The 18,378-nt window shown below is 31.0% G+C and overlaps 1 protein-coding gene across 4 annotated transcripts in view; it reads left to right on the plus strand.

The window, feature by feature from the left end:
- The window catches only part of LOC129976065 (homeobox protein onecut-like), a 303,229-nt gene that overhangs the window by 194,584 nt on the left and 90,267 nt on the right, over window positions 1-18,378 (plus strand). The gene's annotated exons all lie outside the window — the stretch shown is intronic.

Raw genomic sequence — 18,378 nt, forward strand, 5'->3', positions numbered from 1 at the left:
TACGGGTGCTAACAGAAAATGAGAGAGATAAATATTACGTTATGACTGAAGGCCTTTATAATATTATGAATGAATTATATGATAATCAAAATTTGAAGTTTTAAAATATTTTGATGAAGAAGCTATTAAAGTAGAAATTGCATAAAATATTTAATTATTAAAATTTTAACGAACATTAAGATTGGCGAACCGGCTGGTCGCCAAAGGCGGCTAGTATGTTTATAAAGCTAAAAGTAGATTTTTAGCAATCAGGACTAAAACATGTCTCGACTCCCAAAGCAAAAATAATCCCACCACACGAAGGAATCCAGAGCTTTTTTCCCCCCTTTTCCGTCGTCCCATCCTCCTTTTCATTCTCTAAAAACGAAAAGGATAACCCTTTTGGCGTGGAAGCCAACAATAGCTTCCCACTGCAACAAGATAACGCGTGTCATCCCCTGCTTAAGACGAATAATAATGGTGTCAATGAAGGACTCCCATGAAAGGGTGAACAATAAAAATAGACGGAAGGGGAGAAAATAGGAGATACTGAGGGGCGCTGTCATCTAAGAACTTCACAATGGCTGCTGAATTCTTCAATCCCATCTAAGGACTCCCCGGCCCTCCTTATCAACTGCCCTTTGACAAAGAATTATGACTTCTCCTTTGTGCCCCAGTACTACAGGCAGGAGTTGCCGATTTTTATTGACTTGCATAAAGCTGCCACCACCGCGCCCCTGCACGGCTGACTCTTGCGCCCCGGATCGTCTGCGTACAAATGTGGAAATTAGGACGATGGCCATTTTTCAAAGGGCACTTTTTTATGACCAAGCGATTGTTCTACAGATCGTAAAACAATAAATGGGACTGGAGTTCTCTCCGTTTTTGTTCTTCAGTTTATTTTTGTTTTGTTTGTTTGTTCCTTTGTTTGGTTGTTTTTAATTAAGTCTCAAAGAAGCAGAGGAGAATTGATGAAGCGGCATATGATATTTGAGGAGTTCCTAATATGGCCTGAGAAAGTTTAGTAATGTTAGTAGATGGGAGTTTCGGTTGTTTTTAATGCGACCGACACTGTTTAAACGCGTGTGAAATGTAAAATTGTATCTCAAAAAATACCTGCTATATATTTTAGAAACGCTTTCAAGATCTACGATTTCTTTCTCATAACATATATATATATATTTGAATATAAAATGAAGCATCTTTCTTCACTGTTAAATGATAATTATCTCCAGAAATAAAGTTAAGCAAAATAAAATAATCCCTAGTTGATTTAATAACCAATTAAATTCTTTGTTAATTTGTATAACTTTTCATCAATGCAATGAATGAATTATATTTCCATAAATAAAGAATGTCTCAAAATCAAAGCAAGAAATGAATTTACTATAATTCGCGCAGTAAAGTGTTGGTAACTTATTAAAAAAAACCATTTGACAGATGAGAGTTTAGGGTTAGTAAAAATGGAGCATTACACGATAGAACAACGTGTTAACGCAACATTTAAATTAAATAAAAAGCACAGTTTCATTTAATTCAAATTGTTACATTTTTATTGAATCGTAAAGTACACAGAATACAGTTATGTTTAGAATAACATTTAAGGCAAATGGCCTCCACGGCTTTGCAGGCATACACGCACTCTTTTGTCAAAATTTTCCATTACCGTTTGCATAAATGATCTGAATTCCGTTGATGCAGCGTAGAATTCCTCCTTCAAAGCATGCGGGCTTGTTGACATAGACCTTTGACTTCAAATAACCCCATAAAAAGGAATCCAATGGTGTTAAATCACACAATCTTGGGGGTTAATTCTGAAATTTTCAAACTGTAGCCGCCATACTTGCATTACTTTTTAAATATTGTTCAGCAATGAAAACACGTTGTTCTATCTTGTAACGCACCATTTTTACAACAGCTGTAAAATAGTTATTTTAATAGGGTTGCCAGCATTTGCATGAATGATGGCAAATTCATATCTTGCGTTAATTTTTGGACGCCTTTTATTTAGTTAACAGATTGCTGTGTTAAGAAACAAACATTATACTTAACGCGATTTTGTTTCGAAAATTTAAATATAAATGGTCAACTTTCAATATAAGCTCATAAAATGAAATATTTATTTGAATTTTTTTTAACTTGCAACATTATTTGAATAAAAATATCGACATATTGTGAAAATGGATTGTCGTGTTTTTGAATTATTGTACTTAAATTTATCGTTGTACTAAGATATATATTATCATAGATTTTTGAGGAAACCACAAATTTTGACATTTCTAAAACATGCATCTGTATATCACATATCAAAACCTTTACTTTTTCTATTTCTCCCACGTTTTGACTGAATCTACCAAAGACATCATGATACCAGGCGATCTAAAACTCTATGCATCTAAATAACTATAATTTCCCCCTTTTTGACATTCGCTTGGAAAAGTGCTAAAAACCTAACACCGTCCATAAAACGCGTCTGCAGCCCTATCAACAGGTAACTCATGCAAGATGCAGAGTGTGCATAAATAATCCACCAACGCAATTAGCCGTCCTCCCCCCAGCCATACGCTCATGAATACCTGATGCGATACTGCCTCCTGTATATGACAAACAGACTGAGAAAAGGTACAAAATTTCTCATTTTTGACGGCAGCGTGGAGGCTGTTCCAGGTGTTCCGAGGAAAAGAGCCGGCAGGAGGTCACACCCCGTCGTGTACGAGATGGCTGTTCTTTATTATTTTGGAACGTTCGGTTTGTATTAGTTTCACAAATTGCGCGTCTAGAGTCGTCTCGAAAGTGTAAATCAAAACTAACAAACTCTTCGGATGCTATTCTGTGCCTCATAATTAAAGAAGTTTAATGTATACGAAGGAAGAGGAATTTGGAATGTAGTTTTAGAAATGGAAAATCTTTCATTTAATATGGAGATGATTTATAAAGCTTTTATTAATCATGATAATTGAAATCTTAATTTTGAGTAGTTCTTATTTACTTTATTAAAACCATATAAAATTTATTCTGTAATATAAAGAAAATGCATCTTTCTTTTCGGTTATCACTTCATAAGTATTTAATAAATAAATAATTTCTTTAAGTCTGACAGAACTTTCGGCTAATAAATTGGTCTAGTTTTTGTTATCGTTTGCCAATCTAAAATACATTTTGCAAAGAGACCGTTAAGATTAAGTTACTTAGAAAGATAAATTGAAATTTAAAAAAATATATTAATCACAGTGAACATATTGGCAACTCAAAACGGTCATTTTTTTAATAAAATATGCGTTTACAGAAATATTCTTGAAAAGAGAAGATTTACAATATCAATATTGATAATAATTATACACAGAATATCGCTCCTCATGCAGAATTGATTCGTAATCAAACAATGTATTATTTATTTATTAATAAAAAAAGGCACAATAATTTCATGAGATTAGCCTAATTTGATTTGATTGCATTTTTATATAGTATAACATTCTTAAATAAATAAAAAAATAATCACTGTCTCTTTCAGCACCATTTTTCCAATATTTTGAAAATAACCCTCATTTTCAATCATGGAAACCCCCCAAAGCTGCTGGATTTTACAGTTGATCCAGTTTTCTCCATAAATTTGATAAAATTGTCAAAGAAAGATATTGTAATAGGAATAAATTACTACTATGCTAACAATAGAATTAATATGAGCAAGCAATCAGATATCCAAAATAGCTTCAGTCTACACTAAGCAGTTGCTTGAAGTAACAAATACAGTTATAGAAGAGTTACCCCTAAACTGCTTATAGGAAAATTTCAGGTGTCAAAATTTTTTTTATAGGAAATGATATTACAACCTCATTTACAAGTTAATAATTAATTTACTCCTATATACATAATTATAATAATCCTCAAATTCCTTAAACACATATAAGCGGAGCTAGACCACCCCAAGAAGCATTCCCATTTAAGATTTAAGCTGCTATTTCCCTCTCATCAATTAACATGAAATGTTTATTTTGGTGATAATACATTTTTCTTAATTCAGAGAAATAAAACCAATACTATGGTGTGAGCATTTCAAACTATTCAAACATGTGGGGTGTTTCTATCAAGAAGTAAAGAATGCATATCACCACCCTCAGAAATGAGCATACAAATAAAGAGCTCGAGATCATGGCATCTATCGATGAGAGTTTTGCTTAGAAGAGAGAGGAAAGAGAAATAAAATATTTGATGCTATTCCTAGATATGCGAACATTCAACAAAATATCTGAACAAACTGTTCAAGAACATTTCAATAGCGGTGAAATGCTCTCAACAATTTCTTTCTTAAAAGTTTTTATTGCCTGCTTTCTCTCAGAAATAAAGTCTTATTATTCACGTAGGTTCAATACTCAGATATGCAATTCAAATCTAAATCTATCGGTTAAATTTGATTGCAAGCAAATTAACATATTTCAGGAAAACATGTTCCACATTATAAAATGAGATTAGAAGTTATTTATAATTATCTTAAAACATAATTCAAAAACAAGAAAAGTGGTCTCTCCGAAATTTTCTCGCATACTTCCCAATGAAGTTCTTATCTCGCTTCCCTCGCATAACATTGCAGAGCTTGGGTAAAGACAAGTGTATTTTATGGAATTGAATCCATAATTCGAATATGCATTTTGGGCGCCATTTTTACGACGACTAAAATCAAAATTTGATACGGTATTCTAGTAGTAGTAAGATCACATACAGAATTTTATTAATTCAATCATTGAGTTTGCATGCATGCGAAAGTACAGACCAACAGATGGTCACTCTTTTATAAACTTGATTCAAAATTTGATAATAATCTAAATTTTAGATGCTAAACTTGCGTATCAAATTTTATTTCTTTAACATTTTGTGTTTGTTAGTTATAAAGTTCACTTGTACTCGAACAATCAGACATAAAGACTTCCTCTGAATGGATTTTGCTCAGAATCTAATAGATACCTATAAATGTGGTGTAAAGACCATATACCAAATTTCATTCTTCTAGTTCAAAAAGTTTCTGAATTATCATGTTCACAGACTGACATAATGCCAAAAATGAGTTTTTCGGACTCACGGAGATCTAAGGATTTGTCAAAAATTTCGAGTTCGAATTTTTGACGATTGCAATAATTTTTCTTCGTACACTTCATATATGAGAAAATTAAAATTTAATTCCAAAGCTATCCTTTTTTCCCTATCACCCATTCTATGCTAAAAGCGGCAATAAATCAAATGTTAAGTAAGTTACAATTATGAGATATACGCCGATTCATACTGCTCAACTCCCAAATGAACTTTCTCCTTAAAAACTTTGCAAACCGAATAAGTTCATTTAAAAAGTTTTAGAAAGGAAACCTCAATGAAATTTTAAAATTCTATGAAACTTTTATAGTTATTAATTCATTACTAAAAAGTTTATAAAGTCAAAATAAAGTTACCCTTAAAGATAACCTTTCATTAGCTTAATCATGAGGCAATTTCATATGCACTCATTCTAAGAAATGTCCACATATTAGTACACGAAAAAATATGCATATCAAAAATAGCATTATCCTTTAAGTTACACTCCAATAAAGGAACTATAGTCCTATAGAAGAACAACGTCAAAGGATATTAAAGATACATTAATTGGCATACGCAAAATGTCCCTACTTCCACATTTTTTTTTTTTTTTTTTTTTTTGAGTTTTAAATTTTAACGAGTACCAAGTTCCAATGCAACATTAATAGAAACTCGAACAGATACCTGAAAACAGATACTCAAACTGTTTACATATTCAATGTTTAAGTTACGAAATAAATGTCTAATTTTATTATTATTAAATCTATAAAAGTTAATCATAACTTTCGAAATGAATAAAACTATTATAACTCATTTTTTTTTTCAGTTTATAAAAGGAGCGAGGTTTTCTCTATGTAGTTCAAAAGCAAACTGTTGAAATGTATCTTCCGTTCTTTTATACCACTCCGCTGTTGCTTTTCGTTTCTTTTCCTTGCAACTCTCTTCTACAATCAAACAAGCAGCTGATGGGCCCATCCATGGCAATAAATTCTCAAGAAATGCTTCACATCAGACTTATACTCGACATTTCGAACATGGATGACTTCATGATTCTTTTTTTTTTTCGTAACGTTTTTCTCGATTCGTTTTTATTTATTTACTTTTAACTCTCCCACCCCTTAATTTTTTTGTAAAAAGAGAACAGGGGTGGATGTTTAGAAGGCAGGAGTGCTCCAAACGAAAAGAACAAGATGGATGGCGGGAATGCCAGCACGACAGGTGGGATAGGGAGAGAGGGGCCTCGGAAAGACTGACTTCTGGCGACATGCGTCTGATGGATGATTCGCCGCCCGTGTATGACATGTAACATGCCCGTCTGACAGCCATGCCGGGGCGCATTCTCTTTTGCTGGACTCCACAGTCGGCGCGCTCACCGTTCGGGTGGAGACGGAAAAATTGCAAGCCCCGTCGTATTTGTCATCATTTTTTTTACCCCCCCCCCTTTGTTTTGTTTTAAAAGGCCTTCACGAAATGAAAGATATACTGCCGCCGCCTGCCGCTGGAAGAAAAATGCCTCGCATTTTATATTTAACAACCGATGATTTGTTTTAGCTCTCGTTTCGTTTTTAGGTGCGTAGGCTTGCTTTGTCTGGAATCACGTGGAAAATAAATAATCTCTAGAAGTGGACGCTTTTTTTTTATAAACTATTATTGCGAATGATGATGTTTAAATTGGCTTTCTTTCATGCAAATTTTAAAAAGTATCTATATTGAAAAATAATTAAACACCATTACACTTTTTTAATAATTCAGAAATCAAATTCCGTGTGGTTCTTCTTTGCAGGTAGAATCATAACACGGAATTTTAATTGCATTGTCTGTAAACAAATTTTATGTAATTAGAGAGTATTTTGTTTGAGCTCTCTAGAAATTTTGAGAGTCTCTAGAATTCTAGAGAATTTGCAAGGTATATTTTTATACTAAATATATGTCCATTTTGTTGTATGTTCGATCACAATTTTAAATTTCCAAAAAAAAAAAAAAAAAAGAAATACATATTTCCTTTCAGAATAAAAATATATTTGAAATAATTCGATTAAGATTCGATTGAATAATATTAAATATTCTAAGCTTTCGAAAATACGAAGGAAAAAATAACAATAACAAAATTTAAAGAGCTTGACCTATAATGGAGAAATGAATTTCCGCATTGATGAATTTCTTCTAAAAATAACAAATGTGGGAATTAATGCATATAAATATTCTTGAACATTTACAAAATTTAAAATGATTATGAAATAATTCCTAGCAATTAAATAAATTCTTCACATTTTCATTCGCAATTTATTTAAAATTTGGAGATATGTCTTATCTGTGAGCAGCATTTGCCCGAGTCTAAAATTCCTATTATTATGTGATTCTACTGTCCACAACTCCCAATAATTTAAATGTGAAACAAGTTTTGCTTTTATACCAATTTTTTCAGATAATGAGCATTTAAGTATTTACTTAAGATTTAAAAAACAAATCAATTTCATACCTTCTATTGGAATGGAAATTTAATAAATTATAATAAGTTGAATCAAGTATATTAAACAATAAATATGTCGTTAGTCTTAGTCTTCATTCATTGAATAAAGAATGTCTGTATGCATTCATTATAAAATTAGAAATAGTGTTTGCAAAATATATTGAAATATTTGAACAACAAATTTTGCATTTCCATAAAACTATTTTTTAAAACTAAGTATTTATTTAGAAGGAAAAAGTTTGCTATAAAAGGCAACATCGTGACAATGGTGAAAATTTCAGCACTATTTTTTTAAATGTCGTAAATAATATTTAATAATAGTGTCAGTGTACAGGTTTTCTTTACTAACAACAGATATGCAGTTTACATAAAAAAGCATGGTGTATTCAAAATTTAACTAAAAAGAAAAATCAAAAGAGTATCAGTAATATTAAGCAATGGTAATTAAATTATATCAATAATGCCAATGGTTCCATTAATATAGTCATATTATACTTGAAAAATGAAAACTACTCAAAAGATCAGCGAATAAATACATTTTGCTAGACATTGAAGAAAAAGATGCTGAAATTTACTACTGTTTGTGATTCTGTACAATCTGAACCAGAGAACTGACAATTCAATTGTAACTTTTAAAATTCTTAAATATTATAAATTGATCAGGATAACTAATAAATAAGTTAGTTCTGAAGAAAAAATAATTGTCTAGTTTATTAAATATTTAAATGAAATAAGGCTTCAAAAATAGTAAAAGAAAACATTTTCAGTGATCAGCTTATCAATATTAGTAAAAACTGTTGTCAAATTATGAATTAATCTTATCGTATCCAACCCAACCATGCTTTCTTAAAGAACAAAAAAAAGGACAGTTCATTCTAAAACTAGTCTTTGGAGTTACTATTTTCATGAACAAATGGAGCAAAGAGCTGGATTATACGTACTTATCCATAAGTAAATGCAGCATTTGACAAGTCTTTGAATCTTTCACAGAAGTTGTTAAATTTTCTATCAGTTATCAAAAACGATAAATAAAAAAAAAAATTGAAACTATTCCATTCTGACATTAAACATTGTTTTTAAAAAGAAATTGTAAATTCACTCAAATTAGTAAATAGTCTTTGCCATTTTGTGTATATACTTCGCTGAGTAGTTAACCCTCTGAACTCAGAAATATCGGTTATTATAATCTTTATGGTACACATTTGTTAATGTTAATTTTAACAAGATAACATGGGATTAAAAAAACTCCCGGTGAGAGGGGATGATTGAAGAAATGAAAATTTCGCATAAGCTTGCAAATAAATTATTTAAAAGCTTACCCTTAAATATATCAAATCACAGATGCAATTATACGAGTAATATTTCAATTGACTATATATTTAAGAAAGTTATAGTATTTTCGTTTTGTTCGACATGTAAAAGTACTCAATGTATATTTTATTTTTCCTCCTTGCGGCTCTCAATATAAGTAATGAAACAAAACTCGAGATTGTGTTGCTCGGTGCTTAATGATTCCGAATTTCCGACTCGCAGTATTCGATTGATAATAGTAATGCTAAACTTTTATTTAAATAGGTAGTTAAAAAAAAAGTTTTATTTCATGAATTGTCTGCAAAAGCTGAGTAACCCTAACTTTTTCACTGAAATGAAATAGTATCCACTCGAGGAAGAATTCCTGAATTATTTACCGAAGTCACCGTTCCGCATACAGCAGCAACAACGTGTGTTCGCCCAAAAGAGTTTCGAAAAACTTCCCTCAAATAAGTTTGCTAAGAATTCATTTCGTCATACACCCAGCACTCAACTCCCCCACCTCACCTTCTTTAAAACAAAGAAAATAACATGACCGGGGGTCCCGTGCGATATTATTGTTAGGGGGTCGTCAGAGAACGCTGCTGTACCCTCCCACTGCATACCCTTTTAACCCTGCCGCTTATTCCCCCCTTTTATTCCAGAGTTTCAAAGTAATGAGGATGCCGAGAAAAGCGGGGGGGGAGGAAAAAATCCACCAGTCCATGTTTGATCGGGACCGCAGAGGTAAAGCTAGGGGGTGGAGTGGGTAAGAATGCAATAATAACGGCCACCAAATCGCATGCAAAAATACTTCACCGATATAAATTTCGTCCGCAAAGTTTGGAGAATTATTATGGATTATGGAAATTTTTTTGCCTCATATCGAACGGAAAAGGAAAATTGTTTCATCTGCTTCTTCCTCGTCGTCTGTTTTATTATTATTTTTTTCTTCTTCTTCATCCCTTTCTCCTTGTGTCTTTGGACGATTGGGTTTGGTAAATAATGTTTTTCCTGCCGAGTCCTAGCGTCGTTTAGGGGCTTGTCAACCCCCTGGAACGGGCTCGAAGAAAAACCCTTTCAATTTATTATTACGTGCTTTCTCTTTCTCCGGCGGAGAGAGAGCAATTTGAACAAGCGTGTGTGTCCCCGCAATCCCCTGGTTAGGACCCCGTTTTGTGTTTTTGCGAGAGAGTTCCATCTATCAAGAGCTGTTCGATTGAAATGAGAATTTACAAACAATCGGGTCCGTTCGCGCTAATCGCCTCGTGGTTGAAGAACAAGAAAGCATCAGAGGGAAGGAAGTTCTTTGATTGCTTTTTAAAAACAAGAGCCCCGCAACCGGTTGGGAAGGAAAGGGGTAAGAGGGAAAAAATAAAAGTGCATTTAAATGTTTGCCCGGGGATTCATAAATAGAACCTACTTGTTAGATGACGCTGAAGAAATGATGTGCGCATACACTAAGAAGCAATATCACCTTGAGTTTAATATTTTTGTACACTCATCTGAGATCTTTGATTGTTCATGTATTGATTAAAAGTGAGATTGCATTTGTCTATGTGTGTGTGAAAAACAATTTCGACGTCGATTTGAAAGAAATTGTTATAATTTAATTGAATATAGGAAGACTGTTGATTTTTCACACTGGACTATAAGAATGAGTAATAGCTTAAACTGTGCCATGGAAAGTTACGCAAAGAAATAAAAGTTTTGAAGGTTCTAGTCATAAATTGTTATTCAGGTAGCTTCTTTCTTATTGCACATGTGCAAAAAAAATTTTAAGTAATATCTATACTTTATCATTTTGATTTTACAATATTAAAGTAGTTCAGTTTAAATGTAGTGTTTCACTTGCAAAAAGTGGTTTGAAGTATATTTTTAAAATTCATTTGTCATAACTGTTTTGGCTTTACCCTGATAAAAACTATCCAGAACTTGAATTTAAACACATATATTCTATGATATTTTAACATTAAAACAATTAATCTTTTTTTTAAATATAAAAATAATTTGAATTTTTATCATTTAAAAATGTTTATGAGGGCTAAACGTAGTTCTAAAAATTTTAAAGAAGTCGACAACTAATCCTGGTTTGAATTTCTGTCTATATGTAAACAATGAATTGGGATATTTGATGATTATACTAATAAGATGCGGATTAAACTCAGTTGTATTTTAACCTGAAATCGGTATAAGTAATTCTTTCTGAATATGCAGTCAATATTATATGCTCCCTTAAAAAATTATGATTGAAAACATAAGTGGAAATAAATAAATTGAGAGAAAATCCAATAATTATTCCAAATAATATAGATAGTTATTTGAAATCAAGAGCTTTCATCAATGAATGAGATGATTTAGAAAAGAGATGAATATATTTATTAAGCTAGGAAAACAAAGTAAAACATCATTTATAAGGAGTTGCCTGTGATACATAATTGGAATATTAGGAATATTACTGAGTATACAAAGTTTATAGTTTATACATTTCCCTCCGAAATTATAACTAATATTCAAAAAGAAGTTTATTTTATAAAATGCTTTGATGCAGTCTTTGAAGTTTACAGGTAATAGAAATTATACTTTTAACTATACTTTTTTTGTCTTATATGTAAATTTATGTAAATATTTACGATGTTAATTAAATTTTAAAAAATCAAAATGAGAACCTTTAAATATTTTTGAGCTTAACCAAAACTTTAAAACATGTATTGAAAAGGGATAGAATCCTTTCAAGATTCATTTAGAATACTTTTATGTACCATTTATGAGCAGAAATTTTATGTACAATTTAAGAGCATAGCGCTGATTTAAAAAAAAATCATTTTTTTTATTCATTTATCTAATATTCCAAAAATTCTTTATTCACTGTTCATTTTTAAGTAAAAAAATTATTATAAAAGAATTCTAAATGCGGTATCATGTTTATATACCGCTAGAAACAAATCCAAACGAAATGGAGAGGAAAAATTAAAAATGCATCGCAATTTAAATCTTTATTTTAAAATTCTTAACAATAAAAGCATATTTTAAATGAATCTTTTGATGACTAAAATAACCAAAATTCAACTCAAAATATTAAATTATGTTCACATTAGCTACGACTTCCTTTTAAGACAAATTTTACTCGAAATAATTTGAATAGAGATTAAGTAAAATCTTCAGAATATATTTAAAATATATTTCAATGTAGTAGTCTGTCAGATCATTTTACTAAGATTAGAAAATTCCTTTCAAATTATTTAAAATACTTAACTTTCCCGTTTAGAATGCAACTAACTTCCTCTCCTTATTCGAAAAGTAATATCGGAAGAATTATCTGAACATCGTTGCAACAACTCGGATAAAAAGCCGGATCGGGCATTTAAAACGATTTCCACAAAAATCCCTTGCTTATTCGACAAGCCCACTTCACATTTCAATTGGCACAAACGAAAAATGTATACTCTTTATCACTGGAAGATTTTAACCCAATTCTTCAAAACCGCTTCATTAAAACTCGAAAATTAAAGCCTCCCGCGAAACATAGAAATTTTCCCTTCCTGCCTGCTTGCAGCAAGGAAAAGAACAACTCGGCATACACACACACACAGCAGACTGCGAATGGCAGAGTTGAGTTGAGGTAAAAGTTTGGCGAAAACTTTTCTCCGCAAATCATCATTTTTGAAACGCTTCCCCGTTAAAAAGAAATAAAGAACTTTTAAAATGGGAGAAGGTTCTGCGGCGTCGATTAGAAGTTCTGTTGGATTTTTCCCCTTTGAAGATTGCCGCAAAAGGAACGATATATCGCGGAAAGAGGCGTTCGAACCTGATGGCAGATTCGAGTGGCTTGAAGCACCGTTCGAAAACCACTCGAGGCTTACCTTTAGTTTTACCAAAGAGGAGGACCTTTTCAATTTGAATGAGCTCTTTTAAAATAGTGGGCCCCTCTCTCTTTGCGACAATAGCCCCTTTGAAATCTGTTCCAATCCCCGGTACTTTAACGTAAAAGTTCTCCCTCGCCGGGGTATCTGAACTTGTCTCCGGCGCATTTTAACTGTTGATGGCCAATTGGCACGCTGACACTCTTTTGGATGCAGCATCAAAAGACAACTGGAGGAGCAACCTCTATTTGGAACTGTCCAACAATCTACTTCAGGATGACGATGAAAGGACTCGTATTTTGCCGCCCGATAGTTTATCTGGGTTTTGAGAAACGCATCTTTTCACCTTGTGGGAACTTTTGAAACGGTTTGGAAATAAAATGCGTCTTCCAAAGAATGATGATATTCATTTTGCGCGGTGAGGGTTTCTTTGCGCGAATGAATGACCTTAAAATGTCATTTGTTGGCAGAAAAGCCGCTTTTATAAACTCTGAACGAGTTGCTGTCTTCATCCCAAGTGAATTAAGTTAATACTAAGAAGTTTTATTTTTTTTCATTTAATTATATGTTTTATTCATGAAGGGGCGGTAAAGCTCCATATTCTGACAATAATACTTTAAATAAATAACTTTTAAAATGAATTTGGATTAAAGTTGTCAAATAAGAGCTTTTTAGTAGCATCCAAACTTTTTCAAAAACGAATTTTTCAATAAAACTGCATTTTGAAATATATTCAAGTAGCATCTACAGATGGATGCATTTTATAAAGTGAAACCTGGCGTATACTTTTTTAATTTCTTTTGAATCACAGATTATAATCTCCGTTATAATTTTGGAAAATATTTTTCTTCATTTTTTTTAAATTTTTTTTTTATATTTGACATTTTGAAGGAAAAAAAATATATTAAATTTAACTCTTCACAAAATTTATTACCTGGAAAAATCTGACATTTCTATTTAAATGATATTTTTAATATTTTTCTTAGTATTAGGTTTCTTATTTTAATTTTTCTCCTAGCTTATTTCATTTAGTTCATCATATCAACGTAATATTGCATTCCCATAATACGCAATGCCGTAATGTTTTGCAATTTTTTTCAACCGTTAATTTTATTGCTCACTTTCTTCATTCACAGAAATTAGATTTAAAACTCTTAATATTAAAATTTTTAATTCGAAGGAAAACATGAAAAAGAAATTCCTTTTTAGATAGATTTCAGTCTTTATTAAATTCTTATTTTTCAGTCTTGTCACATAACAAAAGTAAAATTTTAAATAATCATACATTTAAATTAAAAGAACCAATATTCTAGATAAACAAGTCTCAAACGTAGCTAATTTCTGATATTATTTTTAAAATGCAAAATCTTCTCTATTAAATCTATTTAGAATATAAAAAAAATATATCCATCATAACTATTAACTGGTTTTAAAAAAATCGATGTCAAAAAATTTTAATTAACAACTGTCTTATAGCATTTGTAAGGGTGGTATAGTTTTTTATAACATCAGTATTAGATACTTAATCACTGAAGCTTTAAAAGAAAACGGAAAAAATATTTCAGACATTCTCAAAATAAAATGAGGTTTAAAAGTTATTACTTTCTGGTAGACTTAATACAATACTATTTCATCACATTTATTTATCACAATCATAACGAAAACGTCATTAAAAAAACAACTTTTAATTCAGAATTACTTTATTGCAATAATATTTTATCCTTAAAATGTACTCTTTATTATTTTCTCATGTATAAAATAGAGAGCAAATATTATAATCGCCAAAATATCCAATCCCGAGATTTCGACACATCTCCATGTTTTCGACCTGCGTAATCCCGAAAGACACATTTTTAGTATTATATCTGCAGGCCTTTCTGCCTATCTGTCTTTGAACACGATAACCGAAAATAGCTTTGAGCTAGACAGCTGAAATTTGGTATATGAAATTAAAAGCAAATTTGAAGATTTATAACAAATTTTTGAACGAAATTCATTTAAAGGAAGTCTAGCTGTCTTTTCGAGTACAAGTGCATTCGACAGCTGCAGAATGAAAAAAGTTAGATAGATAAAATTTGGTGCACATATTTAGGGTCTAAATTATAGCTACTTGCAACATTTTGATCCAAATCCGTCAAACGTCTGACCCGTCTATCTATACGTACTTTCGCATGAATGTATATGCAATAATTCATAAGCCCAATGATTTAAATCAATGAAATTCGGTGTACTGTTTTGTGATTACAACTGTAGTTTAAAATTTGCGGAGGTAATCTTTTATAACTGTAGTTTCACGTCAAATTTTGGTGTCAATGGACCTTCAAAAAGGTCTCGTAAATGCATATTCTCGCGACGGATTCAGTAAAAATGCTAAATTCTAAGAAAATGTCAAAGATCTATATTTCTTATTCAGTGCAAGGTATTAGTGGCCTTACATAAGATCTGCAATTTTATACAGAGGAGTTAAGATATTGGATACACGATATTCACTTAAAAACTAAACATTCTCGTGAAATTATTTTCTTTTAACATCTGGAATAAAATATACAAATTTATTTTAGAATTCTTTTTTACTTTCTATTTTATGACAAAAAATATTGCAGTCATCAAAAATTTTGATTTTGACGAATTTCCACATTCCAGTTCTCTCTGAATTCGAAACACGTATTTTTAAAATTTTGCTCCTATCCGACTGTGAAAAAAAGCATTGAGATGAATTAAAGAAACTTGGCATATGGCCTCTACTTTACATGTGTAGTTTTCTATTAAATTTTGAGCAAAATCCATTAACAGGAAATATGTCTAATGTCTATGGCTGTCTAAATATAGTTCGATAACTGCAAAACAAAGAGAGCTAGATGTTTAAAATGTTCTGCACAGATTTAGCAAATAAAGTTAGATTCTTATAAAATTTGAAACCAAATATGTCAAGGGATTGATCGTCACTTTTACATAAATGTAAACTCGATACCTCAAAAATACAATGACTTAAATATATGAGATGTAATATAGGATTTTCTGACTTCAATTGTAATTCCTTGTCAAATTTTGGATTTATTTGCTCAGAAAAAGAAGCAAAAATAGAAATTCAGTGTTCTACAGCGATTGATTGCCGGAAACCACAAGCTAACAGGCATTTTTTATTGTAAATGTTCACCAATGATGCGAGTTTATAACGGACATGTGCATTTACTTCAGAATGTGCGAAGAAATTCCGGGAGACCAAAACTCCTACTTCCTTATAATTAAATCATGTACGTCTTCCAATATGAACAATACGTCTTTTTACGAACATTTCGTCTTCCAATATGAACAATACGTCTTTTTACGAACATTTCGTCTTCCAATATGAACAATACGTCTTTTTATGAGCATTACGTGTTTTTATGAACATTACGTCTTATTATAAACATTACGTCTTTTTATGAGCATTACGTGTTTTTATGAACATTACGTCTTATTATAAACATTACGTCTTCCAATATGAGCATTACGTGTTTTTATGAACATTACGTCTTATTATAAACATTACGTCTTTTTATGAGCATTACGTGTTTTTATGAACATTACGTCTTTTTATGAACATTATGTCTTCCAATATGAACAATACGTCTTTTTATGAACATTATGTCTTCCAATATGAACAATACGTCTTTTTATGAACATTATGTCTTCCAATATGAACAATGCGTCTTTTTATGAACATTACGTCTTCCAATATGAACAATTCGTCTTATTATGAACATTACGTCTTCCAATATGAACAATAGATATAATTTTAAGAAAGCATCAGGGTAAATAATTGTGATAAAAATTACGTTTTAAAATCGCATACACTGTTTTCAAAATTTATCGTCTACTACATCAGCCCAAAAACTTCAGTACTTTCTCTTTATGAGCTATATAGAAGACTATTATTTTAATGTCTCAAAACTCACATTCAAAACACTGCGATTTTTTTAAACTTGTAAACATAGATGTGGGCGTTCAAAACATTTTTCATTATGAAAAAAAAAAGATTCAGAAAAAAAAATCTCACGCGAAGTTGCCAGACCGTAAGCGATATGATCCGTTTTCATTAAAATTAATAACAAAGTTAAGTGATAATCACAGCGGTTAAGATGCCTGCATCCCGTAATTATTCCACTTCCAGGAGAAAAAGCAATGTATAATTGCGAGTTCGGAGGAATGATCCGTATTAATAATATCTGAGGGAGTTAATTACTAATGACTTCGTGAATATTCAAACGTAGCGTGGAAGAAAGAAAAAAAAATTCTCATCTGGAGAGAAAAATAGCAGACGAGAGAGAGAAAGAAAAAAAATCGAAAAGAAAAAAAAAAGAGGGAAAAAAATGCTGCAAAAAGAATAATAATAAAAAAAAGGCTAATTTCTAGCACGAGGTTGAACTCCGTGAAACAAAGAGGTAATTTCATACCGAATAGAACGCGAGATCAGGAGAGAAAGAGGGAGAAAAAAATATGGCGATACGTACGGCTAAAAAATTAAGAAGGACACGGAACAAAAAAAAAAAAAGAACAAAAGAGTGAAGTTTTGCTGTCTCTAACCCATAGTTAATGTAAAAAATGAATAATTTTTGCTACTCACATAAAGGTTTTTCATACATTTTAAACTTCCAAGTCCGGTACTTAGTTGGTAATCAAGGACATTCGTCATTAATCATATGAGCGCAAGAAAAACCTTTATTGGAACAAATGATGCCTGATCAGAAAAGAAACTTTTCTCTTTTTTTTTCTTTTTATATTTTCTTTTTTCTCTTTTTTTCTTTTCTTTCTTTGTGTGAGAGACAGGGACGGTTGGAAAAAGAAGACAGGGGACATTCTTCCGCTCTGGACCAATCACTGAACTTTATAATCGAGATAAGAGGGTTTTAGAGGAGAAAAAAAATGAATAGCTGCCGTTCGTCGCGTGCAGTTTAATCGGATTGAGGAAAAATTAGAGGAGATTTGATCGGTTTTGAAAAATATCGAAACCTTTCCTTCAGGTATGAAATTGTTGGATTCAGCTAGTTATTGATTTAATTAATGTTCTCAGGAAAAAGGCTTTTTTAAAAAATTTTATAATTTCCTTAAAACTTTTGTTCAGAAACCAAGCATTTATTTTAGTAGAATAATAAAGGGAATATTTTCTAAATATCCATTTCTATAATATGTGTCAAAAAATGTTCAGCAATCAAATAATCAGCAAGATAAATCATGATAAATTGTAAAAACTGAATTATTAACGATTATTTTCGTTTATCATTACAATTACGTATTACTCTGTAGTCAACTAATTCAATGTTCACCAATTATAATGAAGCTATACAAAATACTTTCAAATAATTAATTTTCTTTAATATTTCTTAATTTCGAAAATATCTTTAGTATGAGAACAGTACGATAAAATTTAAGGAAATTGTAATCAACAATTTTTTTATATATCTATAATGCCTTCTGAAACATTGTTCTTTAAAGAATATTTGATTTTCATGATGATTTAAATATCAAACCATAATCCAAGATGCATAAATTGATTCATGGAATATTTTTTTTATTTCATTTTGCTCTAATATTATAAACATTCTTAAAAATAAAATAATAAAAGGAATATTGAATTATTTTGTTTATTTACCCCAGAAAGATAAATATGAAAAATTTAAAATTATCATAAGTAAGTTTTTGAATTAGATTCTTAGACTTTTTAAAATAAATTCA

This window comes from Argiope bruennichi, chromosome 7 (assembly GCF_947563725.1).
Source record: "Argiope bruennichi chromosome 7, qqArgBrue1.1, whole genome shotgun sequence".
NCBI classification, from domain to species: Eukaryota; Metazoa; Arthropoda; class Arachnida; order Araneae; family Araneidae; genus Argiope; species Argiope bruennichi.